Source organism: Aphis gossypii, chromosome 2 (genome assembly GCF_020184175.1).
Source record: "Aphis gossypii isolate Hap1 chromosome 2, ASM2018417v2, whole genome shotgun sequence".
Lineage (NCBI taxonomy): Eukaryota > Metazoa > Arthropoda > Insecta > Hemiptera > Aphididae > Aphis > Aphis gossypii.
The window spans coordinates 42,849,779-42,873,676 of NC_065531.1; the positions used below are offsets into that span (position 1 = coordinate 42,849,779).

The 23,898-nt window shown below is 30.2% G+C and overlaps 1 protein-coding gene across 1 annotated transcript in view; it reads left to right on the forward strand.

Moving 5' to 3' along the window:
- Positions 1-2,951: 2,951 nt before the first annotated feature.
- The window catches only part of LOC114126943 ((11Z)-hexadec-11-enoyl-CoA conjugase-like), a 52,402-nt gene continuing 31,455 nt past the window's right edge, over positions 2,952-23,898 (forward strand). Inside the window, exon 1 of the mRNA XM_027990995.2 lies at positions 2,952-3,302. The gene's annotated coding sequence lies outside the window, so the exon portion shown is untranslated. The remainder of the gene's footprint in view (positions 3,303-23,898) is intronic.

A 23,898-nucleotide genomic window follows, 5' to 3' on the forward strand; every position in this document is an offset into this window, starting at 1 on the left:
CGAATTAAAAAGCATTATTTACTTATTAATCTAATTACTAACAATAATGTTCGTTTTTAATAAATTACTCCTAACCACTTTTATCCCTTAATTGTTATAAATATTAGTTAACATTATGTATACTATAAAATATTGTTATTTATTAAAATATTTATAATATTTATTTTAATACCTAATCTTCTTAATCAATAACAACCTAACCTGTACTCATGATATTTTTCATAGATCATTATTATCTAAACTTTTTATAATACTTAGTATATTGTAATCAGCTTATTATATTTTATATTCATTAATTGTCGAAATAAATTATAAACTTTTGGTGAAAATTTCAATATTAATTAAAAATAAAATGCGTATGATTAAAATATCACCTTTAAACGTAAAACTAAGAAAAATTGTATAGATTATTTTCTTTTATCTTGTATTATTAAAAACATAAAAAATAGATTACTATGATAGTTGATTTTGATCCAGACATTTATACAATTATTTTTAACAATTTAAATATTAAATACTTGTATTATAAATAAAATTTGTCCAAAGGTTCTACATTAGCTACTTATAGACTATAACTATAGTATTGTTGTTTCACTTTTCCAATAATTCTTAGAATAATATATATCATAATATTTATGAGAAAATTAACAAAATCAGTGCATTATATTAAATTAAATTAATTTTTTTTTTTTTTATAATATTGCTCCTGTAATTTTATAATTTCTATGAAGTAACGTATTTTCTATTTTTTGTTAACATATTAAACACGTGCACTTATATAAGATTATCAAAAATCTATATGACCTATGTACATTGTACTACTGTACTACGTGTAATAGTATAGTATTTTCATTAAATTTACTCTAAATTTTTTTAAAAGTTCTTTAAATTATCACTATAAATCTCAAAAAAAAAAAAATAAAAATAAAATAAATGTTTAATTAATTTTATATAAATAATATAATATAATAATAAGTTTTTTTCAAAGTTATAGATATCTGGTACACATTTGCTATGATGTAGCTTAGTAGAATGGAGAATGGAGACAACATCTCGGGTACGTATGATGTTCTCTTAAATGCAGTATTTAATTAAAAAAAAATTATTTTTGTCTTTTAATTTTTGAGACGAATAAAAATTGTAAATTTTGATTTTGAAGTTAATTTCTGCTTGTTTTCCATATCATTACTTTTGATACTTTTATAGTACTTATACCAGTGTATACTTTAGTTGGTTCCTAGATCTAAATTTTTTATTATTTGGGTCTAATGTAAAGAATGTTTTACTCAGTAAGTACTGGCTGAAAAAAGACATTTCTTTTCCCATTTTACTGATTGTTTGTAATTTATCAAACAGTTAAAATTATAATATGGATAACAATTTTTTTCTACTTTTTGTATTGAATAAGATGACATTATGAAATGTAATGGAATAAGATGATAACATATCTATAATTTGATTTAGATTAATAAGAAATAGATTTTACAAATTCGTAATAATTAATTTTTGGCAGTAAAATATTCGTTAGGTAATATGCTATTTCTTCCTTTTCCTTCTAAACGTTCCTAATTACGCCTATAAAAGTATTTGGAATTTGTTATTGCTTATTGAATCATACTATAAGTCTAAAACAATATTAATATTAAAACAATTTGAAATACATCATTTACATTTTTATAGAGTTAAATGAGTACCTATATTGATTGAACGTTAAATTTAAAATTTAAGTTGTACTTAAAATCATTTTATTTCACACATATACACATATTAGAGTAACACGTCGAACTCTGATATTTTATGTATAGGCATAAACCGGTCAAACTCGTGACGTCGGTTGCCGGTTGTACCGACTGTAGACATTTGACGAATGACGATACTAAGGTACAATGATTGCCGTACGAAAGAAGACACGCGCATCGTCCGCGTGTATTGTACCATAAAAAGGTAGTGGTTGGTTTTTCCAATAATACAAATAATAATAATCATATGTGTATTTACGACATATACAGATATCAACAGGGGCAATTGAATCTATCCGGCGAGGTCGACGAACCCTTAGTCTTTTCTCACAACACACACACACACATACTGACTCCTTTGCACAGACTTATGACTGGAAACTAAACGCGTCGCGAAATCATCAGCGCTGTACTTACAGGTACTATAATATTTTTTTTCCGACGTATTGTCGTCAAAATTTTTGTTAATATTTTTATTATAACATGTAACAATTATCATTGTCACCCGGCGCACTGCAGACAATGCACATCATACAACAATGATATCGTCTGCGTACATCGTGTCGTCCCACACACATACCTACAATGGGATCGTTTTCGCGATGTTTTAATGGAAGGAGACAGAAGATTTGATCGCAAAACTAAACTTAGTATGTGGTCCTCGCCCCAATTGTATTATAATAATTATGCGCGCGTTAATATTTTCCTCGTCTCTCAAAAGAAAAAAAAAAACTTAAATCAAAATTTATTAAATTAGCCGGTGTTGTACCTATATGGGCACGACCGCCGTTGAGGTAGGTCTGTTGCGCCGCGCGTTTGGCGGCCGCAAAGGTCTGTCGCTCCGTCATCTCCGTCAGACGGTTCTCGCGCACGCCGTCGCTATCGATTGTGTGTGCCGTATGCCGCGATGGCGTGTGTGTGTGTGTGTGTGTGTGCGCGCGTGGTAGTAGCCGATCAGATTCTCACCCAGTCCGCCGCCCCTGCCCCCGCTGACTGTGAACAGCGCGCGCGCACGCTCGCCCGAACGTTACCGTCACACGTAAACGCGCGGCGGCCGAGGGACCGTCCACGTCGTTGTGATTATTATCTTTTCACGTAGCGTGCGCGCGCACACACGTACACACACACACACACGTCCAAACAACAGCGCGCGCGCACACACACACACACACACACGTACACGCACGCACGCACACACGGACCGAGACGGTGACAGAATCAACGGCGGCGGCAGGAGCGAGAGCGGCCAGCAACAGCAGCTCGCCGCCGGCGTTCACGTCGACTACCACCACCACCACCACCGTCGCCGCCGCCACCGACCGACACTACCGCCGCCGCCGTTACAGCCGCCGCCGCCGCCATCGTCACCACCGGCACACTACCACCGTCGGCCACCACGTAAACGGTCGTAGACTCATCGCCGCAGCAGTCGCGTTCGTTTGCCCGTGTGCCCACACTCAACCGCTACACCGGTCGCCGACACCCTCGGCACCACGTGCGTAAACCGCTCGATACGATATCGTCGCATCAACGCATAATATTTCTGTTATTATCGTAATTGCCGTGAGTACCATCTACCCTTATTACTACTTCTACTACTACTACTACTATTGTTATGATTATTGTTATTGTACCTGTATAATATTATTTAATTATTATTAATTATTTGGTTTCGTCGTCCTCGTAATATTTTAATGCGGTCCGCGATCGTGTCGACACGATATTTTTTTACTTGTAATGACGTGTTTTATTATAATTTTTTTATTTTTTGGTTATAAGTTTGAAAGGATTTAGAGGATCAGAGTATAACGACAAAAACGATTCGCCGGAACGCGACGGCCGGGTCGCGTCCGTTACCCATCGCGTAGGGTTAGCGACCCACTGCAGTAGTACAACCCTACAATCCACCACTACATAATCGTGTAGATCCTCCATGACCGACTCCCGTGCGTACGGATATCGCGTGTGGAGATCGTTTCTGTTTTCGCAACGTCGGACCGGTGCCGACGGTTATTCAAAATATGTTCACGGAGAAACGTGGTAGTTACTAGTTACCGGTTCGGTGGTATACGTTTCGCTGGCTTAACGCACGTGTTTCTAACGCCGTTTTCGGACGTTCGATCTCGTGTAGACTTCGTACCGGACGGCGTTCGCGGCACATTCAAATCTCTCGCCCGGAAATATACGATCACGGAACCCGTTCGTACGCGGAGAAGTCATCTTTTGAATTTCGCGTGACAACGTGTAAACGCGGTGGGAGTGTTGATCGTCGGCCCGGCTTTCGTGGTTAGGCCCCCACCGTTTATACGTTACGGGGAATTTGGAAGACCGCGTACGACCACCGAACGACGTGGTATCACGTGTCTGCGTGCTCGTTATCACCGTATAGTAAATTGATACCGTAATAATATAATTTATTGATATGGCCTCACGTGATGAGATTCGCCAGACGATCGGCACCAATACTCGTTCACAAAGCATAATAATAATGATATCATAATCGTTCGGTTCGGTTACCAACAGGTAAACCGCCTCTTATGATGTACACCTGTGTCGACTGTAGTCGCGTCCGTCGAGCTTTCGGCGAATTAGCAGCGCGCCCCCTCGACGGCGACGCGTCATCGGTGTGCCGTACGGGCCGATTTCTCGGGTCCTGAAGTCGAGAGCTTAGGCGATTTATGTACGAATCCACTCCCGCCGTCGTTCCGTACGTTTTATAGCGATCGGAAAGGGTTTATAGACAGCTACCGACGGTCATAGGATATGTTCCTATAAAAGATTCAAACGTCGAAATCGATTAATATTATAATAATTTCCGAGTCGTAACTCGTTCTCAACGCTTGACTATTAGTGATTTATCGTGGACTAGAAATGAAACTAAGACGATTGCTAAAATAATTATATTGACGACGAATAGAAACTACACATCTGCGTACGTTGTAGAGTGATGTTTATCGTTATTATATTATGATTATGTAGAACTGAAGTGTTTTTTCTATTAAACTCAATACATAGAATTATATATAGTTGTACGTTTGTTATATTAAATAGATATTGCTGTAAACTTGACTGTGTATAGTTATATCACTCGATACAATATTATTGTGTGTACATAAATTCATGTATTTATGTAATACATTTTAGTTATGTTTATGAGCTACTACTCAATTCTTCGTAGTTTGCAACTATTGTGAACTTTTTCGGGATGTGACCTCGCTTATAATAATTTTTAATAATATCCGATCATCGAAGGTGTACAATGTGACAAGGATGGGAGGCAATCGGTTTTATGTCGGTTGGCCACTAGTATGCTCTGAGTTTTTCGCAACATGTTAATCTTATTTCGTCTTCTAATCACAATCGTTGTTGTCGTTGTGTGGCATGTCGAAACATTGCCGAGAGAAGTTATTTTATTTTTTTCAGACGACGACCGAATGTTTTAGGGAAACAGTCTGTGTGTACGTTTTTGTTTCAATCGCTATTTTCTACACAAAATTATTTCAATAAAAAATGTCTTGTTTAGTTTCGAATTAAATTAATAACGTAGACGTCATGTACCTATAGCTAGTTTAGTTTCACCGGCACAATATTATACTACCCTTCCGTGCAATAATTATTCATCTCGTTAATAATAATATTATCGAGAGAAACAGGGCCGCAACTGTAAACCCATTGGCCGTATTAGTTTTTTTTTTTGAAAAATAATTTTCATCAGTGTTTTGTGGTATCAGAATTAATTTTTGATTACACTATAGAGTATAGGGAGGACATAGCAGGTGTTATGCGTGACTTAAAAGAAAAATATTGTGATTATACGAGTTGAAGATCATAAAAAAAGATATAATTACATTGATAACAATGGAATTATTTAATATGTATTTGCATATGATATGTTGTAACAATTTGCCACATGTACATATTATGTATAAAAACATAATACGTATTCCGTACCTATATTAAGTTTTACACGATATTATTTTTGATACACACACGATATACACATTTATTGTTTGTCTGTGTTATAAATTTACAAACCTACTTTTCGCTTCTTAAATTCAATGAACGAATTTTTTTTTGTTTTGACGGGCTTTCGTGATGCCATCGTTAGTCGTTACAGTGTTTTTAACATTTTTGGCTCACATAAAATACAAAAGAAGACTGCGTGAACGAAATGTTATACATTACGCACCGATTAATCGCCGGAGTTCGAATTACTGTTCGAAAACTTGGTTCTTCTGTACCCACTACATAGGTTTATTTTAAAGTTTTCTCCGTTGACGTGTTTAACTTTCAACTGACTGCTACAGTGTTCGCATAATGTTTTTTGAAATATGTATAATATTTTAATATTATATCGTTACAGATATCCCACGAGGCGTTTCGATCATGATTTGTTAAGCGTGCGTACACTGATATTTTGTCATTCAATGTTCAATGAATTGTTCGATTTTTAATACTTCTACAGATTAGATTCGTTTTTATTTAATTTAAATGTGACCATATAATATAGTTCTATTATCGTGATTTCTTTTCGTAATTCTACTTGTCAGTCATCCTCCGCACGTTGTTAATATTGCTATCGAAATTTATTATACAGTTCGATTAGTTCGAATTTATGTCGCTACCGCTGTGTTACATTTATACGCATATGATACGAATATAATATATGTGTACACTATGATATAATATAGTGGCTGCGAGTCATTTGGTTGAAGGTTTAATGATCGATATGACATATGATTGAATCATTTTTTAGTCGAAAATCATATGGCCAAATATTTAATAAATATGGTTTAAATTTTTTATGATTGAATTGGTTTCTCGGTAGAAGCAAAGTTGACAAACGTACCACCTTATTACAAATGATAATAGTTTAGGTATAGTAGGTATATAAGATAATAGTTCAATTCTAATAATTCCACAATAAAAGTTTAAAAGAGGTGCAATAAAAGCTCATAGATGATCCAGGTAATGATTTATTGGAGTACTTGAGAAGAACAGCCCAATATTTAATATACATAATTTTTTTTTTAATTACATAATAATAGCTCATTTTTAAAACACTAAACTAAACATTTTTTAAAAATATTTTCGACCGTATTATATTTCGATTTTATTACATTTTGATCACTATAATATAGACTTACGGCTTCTAGATTTTCGACCAGATCACTCTCACTCGATACACTGAATCCATAAATTCAACTGATTATCAATACTGTGTATACCTGCTTGAATTTTGTTTTAATGATTTTTATTTACACAGTAACAATAAAGTATATTTACGTATGAATACTAAAATACACATATCGCTAATTTTATAAGTAGGTATGATGTTTAAAATTGCAAGATACCGCCAATCGTTATAATGCCTGTATTTTTTTATCTAGAGAAATATTACTGAAATCTGTATCGAATTTGTCCAGATCGCTTGGGATGTCTAATAAAGTTAAGTTGAACACTTGTATTATAGTTCTGTAAAATATCAGACGTGATGTTTTAAGTGTTATTTAATCGTGTAGCCCGCACACAATAAACGTTAAGATAACAAATTTCGCGTTCTTTAATCATCCGGTTGTGTGTGGTATACCATTTAATCTATTCTATAGTTATACCTTCTACGCTATATATATATAAATAATACTTATATTTTATCGTTCAGTTATGAATTATGTACAGCAATTTCTTTTGAAAGCGTTAGTGGCTTTTGGTTGGGTAAAATTGATAGTGTAACAAATTTTCTGTGTCAAGAAAATGTGCTCGGCGTGCTTATACCAACACGCTTTTATAGTATTATTGTGCACACGCCCACAATAATACTGTGCTATTACCTACGCCCTATACACTTATCGTCAAAAGGACGTAAGTCAAATCCACTGATATAGTGTATATTATCAATTTTATTTTAGTTTGGAAAGGATAGAGATAAATATTTTAACAAATTCGTTATAAACGGACTCGGCTGCAGTAGAATTAATATTGCATTATGTGTATAGCGTCTGGACCCGGGTTTATTTCATTGTATCCTAATGTACATTATTTTTTAAAACAGTCGGTTGTTCATCATATTTACTGTGCGTATCCTTAAATTAATAACATTGAAACACGATTTTATGTTCTCTAAAAAATTCATGAAATAAAATATTTTATAAGAAATTGTTGAAATTAAATTTAAAATAGGTAGATATAGGATAAGAATATAGATTCTTTGTAGCATTTTTCAAATTATTCATTGTATAGATTTTTAATTAAGAAAAGTGAGTAGGTATAATGTATCTAAGCACTTAGTTTAATTTTAAGAGATTTTATATTTTTTAAGGCTTAAATTTGAATAAACAGATTCGTAAGCAAAAAACATTTATTATCTATGTACGTGTTTTAATAGAGATTTTTCACGCTGTCACGTTTCCCCACAAAATGCAACCTTTTTTAATCTCACACACCCTTTATACTATAATAATGATAACATAAAAAAGGTTAAAAGTTTTTGTTGCTTTTTCATTATTTCCTGAACTCAGAAATACAATGAGGATATTAAATTTTTGGCTTAATGTTTTCGGACGAGTTAACTGATGTACATAATTTCACCATTGAATAAAAAATAATATGATAATTGTATTAAACTATACTTTGTTAGTAATTTGTGCTAAGCTGTGAATGAATTTATATTTCAAATGAATAATATAGCGATAATTGTATATTACATAAAAACAGATGCTAAATTATCTCTAACGTTGTTAGGTTTGAAAATATTCATAAAAAGCACATTGTGCGTGTATAATGTATATACACATTTATTGGAATCTTGTCGACAAGCGTGATGTGAAACGATATTCATTTTTAGAATTTTGGACACCTGTTATTGAAAATTATTCTTGTTTTAATCTAGACGTTGCACGAAATCGTTACTTAGTGAAAAGGGCAATCGTTTAGTGCAGCGAGTAAAGAAACAAAAACGGATTATTTTTTCATTTTTATACATTGTTATTCGCACGCAACGACGATCAGGTAAATGTCTTTTTTAGTTTTATCGCTTTCCGTTTCAATATTAATGATACCCGATTCCGATTGTTAAACGTCCAGTTTTTGCGAATACCTTAGTGGTATAGTCCATAATGTATCTATATAATATTATGTACAATCATAATTTATGAATTGTATGTATATTCCGTTCGGATATAAGTTTTTAATTAATCGTGAAACTAATCGATGATAATGCGTTTCTCTCCATTTATACTAATCTACAGACTATAAATCGAATACAATTTGATGAACAAATAAAAAATTTAATTTCCCCCCACATACGCGCGTTTGTAATGCGTTATCGTAGGTATACAAAAATATTTTTCTCATCGCCTCCATATAGTTCGGTCACCGCTCCCTTTCTACCAGTTCAATCATTACGACAATATAATATGATATTATATTATATTGTGTTATAAAAAATATAAAACGAAACAGTATTTCTCTCTCACTCTCTCAGTCTCTCGTCGCACATATGATTATTTCTTTCCGCGGTGGATTGGTCGGGTCCTGCAGGATGCTTCAATTAAAAAAAAAACTCGAACTCGCCAGGATTACTGTGGGCGACTCGGTTGATAGGATGGTGGGGGGGGGGGTTTATTTGGTGCAGGCATTGACGGCATTAGTACCACGCGTTTTGCATTCAATTTTTGTACTCCTCTCACTGTGTATATTACTATCGGACTTGCACGTCTAGTTTTGTCGTCACTGTAATTATTGATTTGCATTCACCAATGTCAAGTGCTTAAGTGCGATCATCGAACGTAACATTTAATCTAACCTAAAGAAAAACCACTGTATTTGCCCACGAGATGGCCGAGATTTCTTTTGTCACACAATTTTATTATTCACTATAGCAAACAGTTCATGTTGTGAATTGTGATATAATAGTAATATTATTATGCCAATCCAAATGATTCGCTTCTTTATCTTCGTAAAGCGAAAAAACAATACCAATACGAATATTTCGTTTTAGGCGGTTCTGCGCGTACATAACACAATGGACCATCCGATAATATTTGTGATTGCGCTACTTGATGGTACACGTAAAAAATGAAGTAACTTATAGTCATTTCATCATAGGGTCAATAAACGCTTCTCTGTTCCGGTTGTTCTGAATATTAACGTCAGATTTCTATAGTGATGAAAAAAAATTATTCGTATGATTTTCGACGGCTGACACATTATTACATAGGTATATTATATATTATTATTATCGCTCACCGTTCGTCGCAGGAATTGTTTTTTCAAACTCCATTTATGTGTCTACTACCATCAACCTCGCATAATTTTAATAAATGATTATATTTAATGATTTGATGTACGGTGTGATAAATTATAAAAAAGTTCAACACCAGTTATTCAATAATCGCGTGTAAGTATAATATTATAAAACTATATTGTTTTAAAACGGATATTTGATTCGGTTATAATACATTTTTTATGACTACGTGCGCTTTAACATCTATCATTTTGATGATTAAACAGTAATACTATTTAGTAATAACTAATAAGTAATAACTAATAAGCAATATGACTTATTTAATTTGCAGTGAATATATATTCTTGACTATAGTTACATAGTACCATCGTGTCTTGAACGATCGAAAGTTTCGTAAAGCATTCAAGTTGGAAAACTCGTTAAATATTATTATACCTGCATCATCCATACGTTTCGTTGTAAAGACCACCGGGTACAATAATCATTATTTAATTGATAAACCGTTATGAAAAGACTATAATAATGTATTAAAAGTACGAATATTATAGAAATATAATGAAAAGTCTCGTAAACGATAGATTCCATTATTTTCTTGTATTATGTTAACAATACTCGATTTTGATTTAAAAGTTATGACAATAATGGCGTATTATATTCGTTATATAATATTACGATTTGCGTTTTACTAAATAATAATATTTTTTTGTTAATAACTCCTTGTCTCCGTTTAATCCGATCAAACCACTTAAAGTGCTTAATATGTTTGCTTATTTCCGTGTAATAATATCGCTGGGAATGAAATAAGTATTTCCTGTTAACTTAGATGAAATAACTTAATAATAATATGATATAGCCAGTCTATATGTTGTGTACTACATGTATAATAACTGTGGAAATTAATAATTAATTAATGATTAAACTACATGACCCAAATAAAATTTTTGTGCTTTTATTTACAAATGACCTAGCCAAATTTTGAATTAAAGAAATGTTTAATTTTTGTTTAAACGTTACATAATGCACGTTTTAAGTTGATAAGTAATAATTAATTTGAATATGGTCCAAACATAAAGTTTATCGGTGAAAAATAAAATTACAATATTGACCGCAAATTTGATTATGTAATACGTATTTATAATCTGACACTTATTATATATTAGCTTTTTTGTATTTGTTTTAATGGTATAATTATTGTTATAATTAATATTTAATTATACTTGGTTTAAATAAAATTAAGTGTACCTATCAAATTGTCAACGATTTTAAGTTGTAGACGACGGATAATGTGTAATATTGATAATGTATTTAGGATGAGTGTTAAAAATACTTAGTTTATATCGTAAATAAGGATGCTTGTAATGAAAAATTGATGTATATGAAGTAGTAAAGGAATATTTATGTATAGGTATGGTGGAGGATAAATTATAGTAAACCATTACCTACGTGTTTTTAAGATAATGTCGTAAGATGTTTTTAGAGGGATCATTATGTATACAAGATTTTATGTTTTACTTCATTTAAAGTGTTTGTTTAAATAGATGAGATAGGTAATGCGGCCATATCTAGAGAGCATTGTTATAATACAAACTCTGGAGATTAAAATATATAAAATAGAACTCTTTAGAATGTTTGTATTTTGTAAATAACGGTAGGTACGTGTGCAAGTGCTCGTCTTTTGCATATTAAAAATATTTGATCGTGAGATTTATTTTTTATTTTTTTAACGTTTGTATTGTTTATGCGCTCGTTTGAATGAATTAGATTATTTATCGTGAAAATAATAAATAAAATTAAGTAATCCGTCGATGATGTTTTTTTTCGATTATTAAAAAAATGTACGTACATGCTTTATCTTCAATCCGATCATTTTTCAGTTTAGTACAGTGTGTATGTACATAATATAAAGTACAGGGTGATTCACTAAGTTCTTTAATACCTATGATATTTATTTTCAAATTCGTCTTTTTGAATTCTTAAGTAACTGCAGTTTTTAAGTAATGATAATGTTTTAAAATATTTAGATTTTGTATTTTATTTAAAAAGTGTTCTATGGTGATATCAACTCTCTTTTTTTGTTTGAGAATTACTTTTTACTGTACATTTTTAAGTAGATTATATTTTTGAAAATGTTAATGTGTTTAAATAAAAATTCCAACTTGTACTTAACTATTGTGTTGTTTAAATTCGTGTACTAAAAATAATAGGTCTATGGTTGATGGTCCATGTGATATATTTGGTAGATGTTGGTTATTGATGAGAAAATTGTACCGATTATTCATTAATACTAATTTATTGACATTTTATAATTTGTAAAAATTGTCGGTGTATAATTAATGTCATTATTATAAAGGAAAACATTTTTTAAACATGGGGTAGAGCATACTATTGGTGAATCATCTTGCAATATATTTGTCTATACACACAGTATTTGTAATTTGTATACATTACTATAGCGGTAATTTTTATTTTAAAATAACATATAAACAAGTTATAACATAGTTGCTACTTATTTTGACACTTATGTAAATTATATATTCGCAAAGCAACGAAGTAAAAAGGGGGATTTAGAGGACTAACATTTTTCTGATTCAGGAACTTAAAAAAATATAAGTCATTTGAAGCTTTCATGTTATTACTGTATTTCCGAATAAATATAACCTAATATCAAAAACAACCTTCCTTGTATATTTATAATTAAATGACATATGACTTAGTTTGCTATTATACCTCATTTTATTTGATACGTGTCTATCAAGATATTAATCGGGGTTTTATACTTAAACATTTTCTTAAATTAAAATTCATTGTAGAAATAATGTTTTTTAAAAGAATTAACCAAACATTAAAAATATTAAAACTAACATATTATATTCCGTGTTTTTCTAATATGCTAATTGAATTATAATCTATTTTTATTCCACTATTATTTCATAAAAAAAATTGTTCTATAAATTGATAATTTTTAATAGTTCAATGACGAAATTTAATTGTTTATTTTAATTTTTCATCCTGTACCTACTTCTACATTTTTGAGTCAGCATTAAAATATTTTATTAGATTTGAGTTAAAATACCATAGTTTAAACGGAAATTTTAACAATGATAATTATTTATTTACAATTCAGATTTCATGTTATTTATTTAAGCTTATGAAAAGTTGTGATTAGTTAAATTATTAATTCCAAGCATTTTGTCTTAAACAAAATATTATAATTCAACGTTTATATAACTTTTAATTATCCACTACTCTGGTTAATTATTATTTTCCTATTAAGTTACAGTAAGATTAATAATACTGTAATAATGAGATCCTTGGTATATTTTTAGTATATTTGTAACAAAGAATAAAATAAAAACTATTAGAATAAGGATTTAATGATTTATTAAAACTTTAATATAATAAACACAAACTAAAGTAATAACAATAAATTAATATATTAAAATCATATTAGCTATTAAATCTTAATTTTTAGTCGAGTAAACTAATTACTGACAGGATGTAAACGATTGCTAAACTAATTAAAATATATTAATAGTTAAACTGTAGTATCTACTGCCTACTAGTAAAGAACTGTGTAAAGTCGATCATAAAATTTAATAATTTATGATAAATTATATTAAATTAAGTTAATTATAATTTAATTAATTATTCAAGTGTTTAATATTTTATTGACACAGATCACGGATTTTTAAAAATTTTATAAAGAAAGAATAAAATACCAAAAACCATGAATAGTAACCTACTAACCTAACATATAGTCAATAGGAGACGTATATATTTAAAATTCATGGATGTAGTAGAAGAAAAATTTAATTTAGATCGCCGTCATTTTTATTTTTCCTGTTGGAAAATGAGTGAGATGCAGTGAGATTAAGTTATGACAATAAAAAAAAAAATATATAAGTGATGTAAAAAGGTAAATTTTTTTTTTCATTCTAGAACCTCTTGATCTAAAGACCTGTATTTTTTCACATACAAAAAACATGCATTAATGCTAGAACTTTGTAATGTTCGTACTACAATTAGAAGAACGTTATAAAATATACACATATATTATATGTATGTATGCATAATATACGTAATATATATACATCACAATGTTTTTTTTAAATATGCGATTTTCATGCTTTGTGTTTGCAATAAGTTGGAGCTTTGTTTTTGTCTTACTTTAGCATACAGAAAAGTTAGATATAGAACTATTGTCCAACCTTATTTGATATGTGAAAAATCAATAACATATATATTAAGTATTAGGTTGACATTTTTATAATTTTTTATACAATTTTTTATTATCTTGAAAACCTTGGGAAATTTTATAAATCAAAAATTTGTCAAGTCTGAAAAATATACTATTATGATAAAGGTATCTGACTAAGCTATATAAGACTTTTAAAGCATTTTTACAGTTATAAAAAAAATATAGTTTGATATCAAATATTGATATAGGTAGTGTGGTATACCGGTATTTCAGTATACGCGGTATAACCAACTAGGTAAGTTTTACCCCCGTATTCTCTAGTTAATGACACTCTCTAAAATGAATTAGAATGGCACTGTTAACTAGGGAGGTACGATGGGTTTGCGGTAAATCAACTATGCCTTACCCTCGTACTCTTTAGTTAATGACACTCTCTAAAATGAATTAGAATGGCACTGTTAACTAACGAGGTACGATGGTGTGCGCTTGTCGATTCTTCGCTCCTTTATAGTGGAAACGACTCGAAGATTACCTATACCCGTGGTACGTATATCTCGGCGCTGTTTCCTATATAAAGGTAGGAACGCAAGGAAGACTTAAATGATATCCAACTCGGGTTGTCCTGGACGGAAACACTTTTTATTAAACTCAAAAACATAAAATAAACAATCAAAAATTCTATTAATTTAGTCCGTACTACAACCGCCGTTTCACACGTGCGATCGTCGTACCTACACTCTCGCCGACTCACTCAGCGACAGCCGGACTCCCCCTGCCCGTGCGTACGGCGGTCTTATATACAAAATTTGTCTTGTCGCCTCAGCACATTTTGCTTCACCGGCCTCTCCCGTGTTTTATTTAAAAATATTTTTCTTTATACATATTAAGTAATAATTTGGACGACTGTCTACAATATACGACAGTCCCCGTTGTTTTTTTTAAAAAAATGCCCTCATTTTTTAAGAATACATTAAGAATTTCTTAATACTATGTTAATTACTATACTATATTATAACTAGGTTACTATTTTTTTTTTTTTTTTTTTTTTTTTTTTTCATTGACTATAAATTATGCTTATCTGTTAGTTTTATCCCATTAATAATTAATTATATTTAATACGTTCCTATATGTTATAACTGTCTTGTTGATTGGTCCTTCTCTGTGGTGGCAATTGGCTTCTTAGAGAATTTTCTCGGTTTAAGACTTAATATTTTTATTCAGACAAAAAGCAATAATTGTTGTTTTTATTTCTTTATAGATTACTTGTCCTCTGTATGTTCTGTAGTTTTTGAATGGCCATGGTAACTATTGAAGTCGTGTCCTTATGGCCGAGTTATTTATAAGGATATTTCTATTAAGGTACTAGTGACGATTGACGATCACGGTTCTGGGGTGGCAGTGAACATGCTATATTCTGCTTCCCGTCATATAAATTATTTATATTTATAAATTTTATTTTGTAATCTTATTGATATACATGGGATCTTCAATGTTATATTCGTGTACTGTGTTTTTTTTTCTTCATATGTAAAATTAATTTGTTGTTCGTTTGTAATATTATTGGTTTAATGCTGATTGTCTACTTTGAAAAAAAAATATTAAGTTTTTCCCTTGTCTCTGATGGTTTTGTACTTTTGTGTCTCGTTGGCTCATAAATAGTTGTCGATGAGAATACATTCTTTTTTTTTATATATGATATGATACTATGCTATTTCAGTTTGTATATATTTTTTTTTTATTTAAAACTAATGTCTTATTTCTAGGTTAGTGGTTTTGCTAAGATTATACTAAATTACTTATTTAAAAAAAAATACTTACATATTATGAACTCAAGTTGTATTAGACTTGTGCGTTAAGAGGGGGAAAAGATAATACGATTTATATTATTGTATTTAATGTTTTATTGCTATTTGTTATGTAGTTTTATTTTTTTTTTATATATCAAGGATAGGTACTATTCTAGGGACTCGATGAATTTTACAAGGTTTTCGAAACCCTCTCGGATTTTTTCCTCAATTTTTTGTTTATTCTTCTTCTGTCTTCTCTGTTGGTGTCTGTTTTCAGGATTGATCCCGTTTTCAATTCTTTTTATGTTTCCTTTTACCCTTTTTATTGCATTTTTTAATTTCTGTATCTTTTTTTTTTGATCGAATTTTTCGATGTCGTTCATCTGTAAATATTTATGTATATTATGTGTGTTGCATGAGTGTGTATGTTGTTTTTGTAGCTTGTTTTTTTTTTTTTTTTTATATAATTTATGTTAATTCGTTACGATATAAGGTGATGTTCTTTTTTTTTTTTATATCCTTGCTGGTATTGGTGGGGGATTTAGTAAATCTATTTTTATTAGGACTGGGAATAATTTGAATGCTAAAAATACTATTGCTATGGTCAGCGTTGTTAACCATGTTAAATAAATTACGTCACCTATGAAGTCGTTGAGTAGTGGTTGCGGCATTTTTTCTAAGATGACCTTTTTGAAATATTCTTCGGGATCTTTTAACTGTCTAGTAATATGGTAATTTGGAATTTCTTTAGTCCAATTTTCGTTTAATATTTCGCTTAAATTGGAGAAGAATATATTTTGATCTTTCTGTGCTTCGTGACCTATTTTTAAAGACTTTATGTTTGTCCAGGACGTTGGTAATATTCTGTGTATAGTAAATTTATTTAAGTTGCTAAGTTCGCATGGAAACATTTTTGGAATGAGTATTTTCCCGTTCCTTAAAAGCTCGTAGTTGCAGGGCAAGGAAATTTTTATTAGACCTGGTTGTGTATAGTTTATTTTTAGTTTCTGTGTTTCGGTGTATTTGTTTTTGTTTGATTTCCTAATCATTAAAGTTGGCTGTGGATTTGTAATTGCAAAGGTATTTACCCCAATTTGCTTAATTATTATTTCTTCATTTTCTTGTTGTTTTACACATTGAAAGTAACAGAATTTGTTTATCTGATTTAATGGTAGATTTCTGAACATTGCCTCTACACATTTTGGTGTTAATGTGATATCTGAAGTAAATTTTGGGATATAGCATAGGTCTGTTATCGGGGGGTCACAGTGCTGTAGCCCCATACCTGAAACTATTCTAATATCGTCATTTTCAGTGTCTACCGCTATATACGTTTTTTCTGAAAATATTAGGCAAATAGAGTCCTGAAAATTGAAATGTGCAGGGATGTATTGAAACAACTTCCAGTTTGTTGATTTTTCCTTAATTGGTATTTTTAATTTAATTAATATTGTAGATTCTGACAGTTGGCATTCAACTATTGGTAAATTATAATATGTAAAAATGTTTTCAGGTTTTATTACTAGTTCGTATCCGTCTTCTATTAGTAGGTTTGAAAGTTTATTTAAATCATAAAATAATACTTCGGTATTGATCACTCGTGGAGGTATTTTGCCTAATTTGCAGTGCAGTTGTTTTTGATTTATTATTAGCGCTATTACTTGTTTCCGGACTTGAATCACTTAAATTGCTTTGTATAAGTAATTCATTAATATCAATTCTATCTGTTATTGAATTTTTTTGAACTTGGTGTTTTTGTGGCTCGCTTAAGGTTTCTTCTATGTCGTCTAATTCTATTATCCCCTTATAATATTTAGATAATCTAGCCCTTAGGTTATCTACGGTTCCTACACTTTTTAATTGTTTAGATTTGCATGCTTCAATGAGGTTTGGTTTCTTTTGTAAATAGATATCTGTTAATTTTGTAATTTTTTCCCCAAAAGCTATAAGATGTTCGTCATTCATATCATAATAAAATTAATTTACTTAACTTATATACTTAAAACTAACTATTTAACTTAATTTAATTTAAATTTAAATTTTTGCGGTCATCTATTATGAAAAAAAAAATCCTGTCTAAAGAAAAATAATGTCTAAAAAAATTCCTGTCTAAAAAAAATTCTAGTCTACAATCCTAATATTAATATCTATGTATATTACAAATAGTTGCTCACCTTGACGTATACGTCGTATTGACTGTAGACGGTTCGCAAAATTGTACTCACGTGGCACAAGCTTTGTCTTGTCGCAAGACAAAATCGAGCGTGTATTTGTTACCTACACGGTATACGTACAAACACACAAAATCGCGTTCTGGGTTTCTACCGAAACGTACACAATAATTGTCGTACTTCACTTGTACCAAAAAAAAATTGGGTGTGAATCCAGACCACACGTAAAATTGTTGTACTTCTCGTACATATACACTTCGAAAAAAAATAAACGTGCCAAGGTTGAGGTACCAGGGCACACGCACAAAAAAAAATGTCTCCGACCGTGGATAAAAACCCCGTTGGGCGCCACTTTGTGGTATACCGGTATTTCAGTATACGCGGTATAACCAACTAGGTAAGTTTTACCCCCGTATTCTCTAGTTAATGACACTCTCTAAAATGAATTAGAATGGCACTGTTAACTAGGGAGGTACGATGGGTTTGCGGTAAATCAACTATGCCTTACCCTCGTACTCTTTAGTTAATGACACTCTCTAAAATGAATTAGAATGGCACTGTTAACTAACGAGGTACGATGGTGTGCGCTTGTCGATTCTTTGCTCCTTTATAGTGGAAACGACTCGAAGATTACCTATACCCGTGGTACGTATATCTCGGCGCTGTTTCCTATATAAAGGTAGGAACGCAAGGAAGACTTAAATGATATCCAACTCGGGTTGTCCTGGACGGAAACACTTTTTATTAAACTCAAAAACATAAAATAAACAATCAAAAATTCTATTAATTTAGTCCGTACTACAACCGCCGTTTCACACGTGCGATCGTCGTACCTACACTCTCGCCGACTCACTCAGCGACAGCCGGACTCCCCCTGCCCGTGCGTACGGCGGTCTTATATACAAAATTTGTCTTGTCGCCTCAGCACATTTTGCTTCACCGGCCTCTCCCGTGTTTTATTTAAAAATATTTTTCTTTATACATATTAAGTAATAATTTGGACGACTGTCTACAATATACGACAGTAGTTATTCCAACAATAAACTCAGAATTTAAATCTTCAAAAATATTATTCATTTAAAAAAAGTGTGGTAGTAATAAAATAATTTAGTACATTTATTAATCATAGAATATTATAAAAACTAATTTTATTAAATTAAAATTTGCACCTAAAAATATTGAGAACAATTTCGGGTATCTTAAAATTTTTTTATTCGTAGTAAAGTATAATATAATATTTTATTATGGACCATTATTATTTTTACGAATAAAATAATGTAGAGGTATCAAATATCGAGTATTAAATTTCAAATAAAATATATAGCTAATTGCATCAAGTAAAGAGTCAGCTCTAAGTACACTTTGTGATAGGTATAAAAATAAGTATGTATACTATCGATTTTATATATGGTGAGCTTACAGAATTACACCAAAGTCTGTGATCTTTATTGATAGATGTTACATTGGATTGAAGATATCCAATCATTATATCCATTATACTTTTTTCTTGTGTATATCTATCAGTGTATTATAATACGTTATGTATTTTTTTTTATGTACAAACTGACCTATGGTATTTTTATTTTTATTCCATTTATAAATAAAATATAAAATATAGTAGGAAAATAAATTGGTGTTACAGCGTCTTTTTTGTGGATGTTTTTTCAAGTAGAAAGAGTAGGTAGGTACTCAAAAAGTTTTATGTAGCACCTTTATAGATCATAAATCGAGTTTTGAATTTCTGATGGTACTTTTGGAAAGACATTTTTTAATTTCACTTACTGTAGAGTATGATATGTATTGCACGTTTTTTTCTAAACTACTGTGAAACATTTTTAAAAAAATTCCAGTAACTTGTTTTATGTTTGTTTATCATTATTTTCAAATTGAATACTACAGCAATGTCAACACATAATTATCTTTGTATCATGACAATCTTTTTTTTAAACTTTTTTTAAACTGTTTACAGTAAGATTCATTCAGTAGTATACTAAAATTAAATTTTAAATGACGCAATTTCATATTGTAAGAATTTTTTTCCATCACTATTACAAAACCGTGGGACTATTTTCCTCTCTTAAGTTTTTAAATGCACTATGATGAAAATTAAAATAACTAACCTAGCATGAATATCGCTGCCACTGCCACCACCCACTACTTCTCTGAAAAGTTGACGCATCAGCTACGTCGAATTTGAGTTTTTTCGGCCCTCCATTGTATGCGTTTAATATTAGATGTCGGTCGTCAATATGTAGACTTTATTTTTGGGGTTTTTTGGAGGCCATATCAAAATAGATTCCTGTAATGTATGCATTATATATGTTATATCTATTATTTACATAGCACATATCTACGAGTGATTATTTAACTTCTATATATTGTATATTGAGTATAACACTCCAAAAACAAATTATGCATAAACATGTTATTTGACACTCCTTATGGATGACATCGTTAAGGTAATTTTTTGCGTGTTTCCACGACGTGAATCGATGGCCATTTGTATAATATATTTTCTAGTTTATCTAACTTAAGGGTATAACTAAATTATTCATCTAACAAACTAGTCCAAGGATCGATTATGCGATATCGTCTAGTGTGCAGCTGTTTTTATTTAGAAAATTATTCATTATATATTTATACGGTAAGACTATAACTAACACGTAGCTAGGTATCATCCCCGCGGGAATGGAATAGAATAAAAGTCGTAAAGTATAACCTTACCTCGAAAATATTTATTCATATAATAATTTATAGTTACTTATAAGCCATAATCAGGACCATAACATATAAAACTTCCTATTTTAAAACAATAAAGTTTACGTTTATGTTTAATCGAACAAATGTTGATGATTTAGTAGGTATTAATTAGTACCTAATACAAATATAACTATCATGGAAATTTTCAAAAATGTATTTATTCATTGTAGCAATAAAATAAAATATACCTAAGCATGATACATTAAAAAAAAATTTCATCGATTTAGTGCTTAATATAGCAATAATTGCATTATTTATGTCGTTTCTTTAAGTTTCCACAGGCTTGCATATACATCGGTATTATAAAGTATTGATTGTAAAAAAAATAAATACTTAAATGTAACAAAAACTATTTTATCGTTTGATACGATGCGTGTGCTGCAATAGGTAGTGCATTAGACAGTGCGTGATCTTGGGTCAATGTATTATGCAGCTAATAATGTATACCTACCACGTAATTCCATTTCAAACCTAACCTAACCTCACATAACCTAACTTTTTTACCCATATTCGGCCTATGACAATGTAAGACCTGTTTATTTTAACTATCAATCTGTACTTGACTTATTGTTGCAATCGTTTTTTAACTAAAAATGTATAACTTGGTCATCCTCCCGATGGAGATTTACAAATATTTTACACGTGAATGGGTCTAGGTCACATAAAGTGGCCCACATTGAAAAAAACTAACCAAGTAGAGTCTTTTTAAGATGTTTTTTTTTACATTTTTTTAAAGTGTTTTACTGTCATAAAGTAGTGTATAATAATTTTTATAACGGACTTTTAATATGTGAAATTTTATTGTCGGTAAACATGTCATGATTTTGATAATATTGTAACTATATAAACAATTATTAGAATTAAGGGCATAAAAATCATGGTATAAGGGAGAGACTATTATCCCCCCACATCGGCATTTAAGATCAGTCGTCCTAAATTCTAGTACTGTTCCATGACAAAATAGATATAGGTATATAATTACGCAAGATCTATAATAATTTAACAACATTCAACCTATATCATAGTTTTCCATTTTGATAGGTCGATTTTTTTTCTATGCTATAGTAATGAGGTCCGTCAACTTACGGCTTTCGTCATAGTCAGATATGTTTTTCGTTTTGTTTATAAAATCAAAATATATCTATTATTATTATGAATTTTTTTTTGGTATACATTTGTAAATATTATCAAATTATATAAAATGTATTAAAAAAAAATGTTGGCTCTTTGTATCATAGTATTTATTCACATGGTTCGCGTTACATATTCGTGTTGGACACCCCTGCTATAGTATGATACGTAATGAGTAATGACTTATTATGATTAATATTATTTATATGTATAATAAGAATAATAGCCAATAAAAAATTGATAACTACAATGTAGGTGAAAAGTGGAGAACTATCTGAGCGAAATGTGTGTATCAAATAAATTATTATTGATAATAACTATTAACTATTGGCTATTAAGTCATGATACGCATAACCTAACTATTTATTTTGTCACGTATAAGTATATTTTACTATCTTCTTTATGCCTATCGTAAGGCATTCACTCATATGGTTTTTTGTCGTCGGGTTTTCGACAGGAAATAGTTTGCATGGATTGAATCTAATTAAACCCAATCCAATTTTTAGCCAATTTTTTTTTTACCCAGTAAAAATAAATATGATAAAATAACTTATGAGTATCTATTCTTATATTATAATTGCACTAATAATAATCATTACAACTATACTATTTACTATTTAGTATTCTAGTATATTACGTAGAATAGTTGAAAATGTCGCAATACCAAAATAACGATCGCCGTCTAAATAAATCCATTATTATATTATGAATGTTTATATCATTATTTCTGTTAATTTTATAATTTTATTATTGAAAGAATTTTGGAATTAAATACATTTTTTAAATATTACGAAGATAGTGTTTATATATTTTTGTACGCATTAGTTAGTGTATGACCACCGCACGTTTACACCTGGGTTACCGGCATGTAATCATTATTCATTAGCTGCTATTGATTCCATACAAACTTTAACACGTTAAATGCGAATTGTGCAAAACATTTTAAACTAAATTTGACGCCTCTGTAATAATAATTGTACACAGAGTCGTTGTAACCAGATTGTGCTCTCTTTATAATATATATTATATATATATATACCTATTATTTTATACTCGCAGTGGAGAGGCATTTAAAGTTTATACGATAATAGACATTTTACGCGAAAAACTCTTAGGTTAGACTTTCTTTTATATTTATTAACTTCATAAAAAAAAATGCTTTTAGACGTTTTTACTTTGACGTAATTTAAAAAAAAAAAAAACAATTTTTAGTTCTCTTTCATTTTATTTCAAATATTCAAGTCGTTAAATCCTAAATTTGTTACTTGCAGAATACGAATATGAATAGTTGTTTTTGATAACGATGTGTCAAGACTTTATTTTATTTGTGTTTTATATTACATTAAATTGTAGTAGTTAATGGAAAAAATAATTTCATATAGTCATGCAAGCTGTCAAGTAACTCTGCTTCATTTACGGATGTTGGTTTTGTGACTGTGACGTTGTCATCTGCCCATTCCATAAAACTTAATATTTGCTCAATACTAAGCAATGTTTATTTATTATTTTAAACTTTTACCCGTGTATGTTCTATTAAGAGTTATAATGCAAGTTAATATTATTGTATTTAAAAATTACAAAACACATTTTATATGTAGTTTATATACGCAATTAATAAAGTATTTAGATAAAATAGTTTTAAACATATTTCTATTATATATATATAAAAATAAAAACTATATTTTATTTTTAAGTACACATATAATTGCAATAAAAAAAAATAATGGTATGGTAGCTATGGCAGTTGATCAATGATAATATTGAAAAATTTAAATACCTATTATTATTATTTTAAAATTCCGAAATAGAAATAATTAATAGTACATAGTCTACTTATATAATATTTATGATAGTAGTACAATAAACT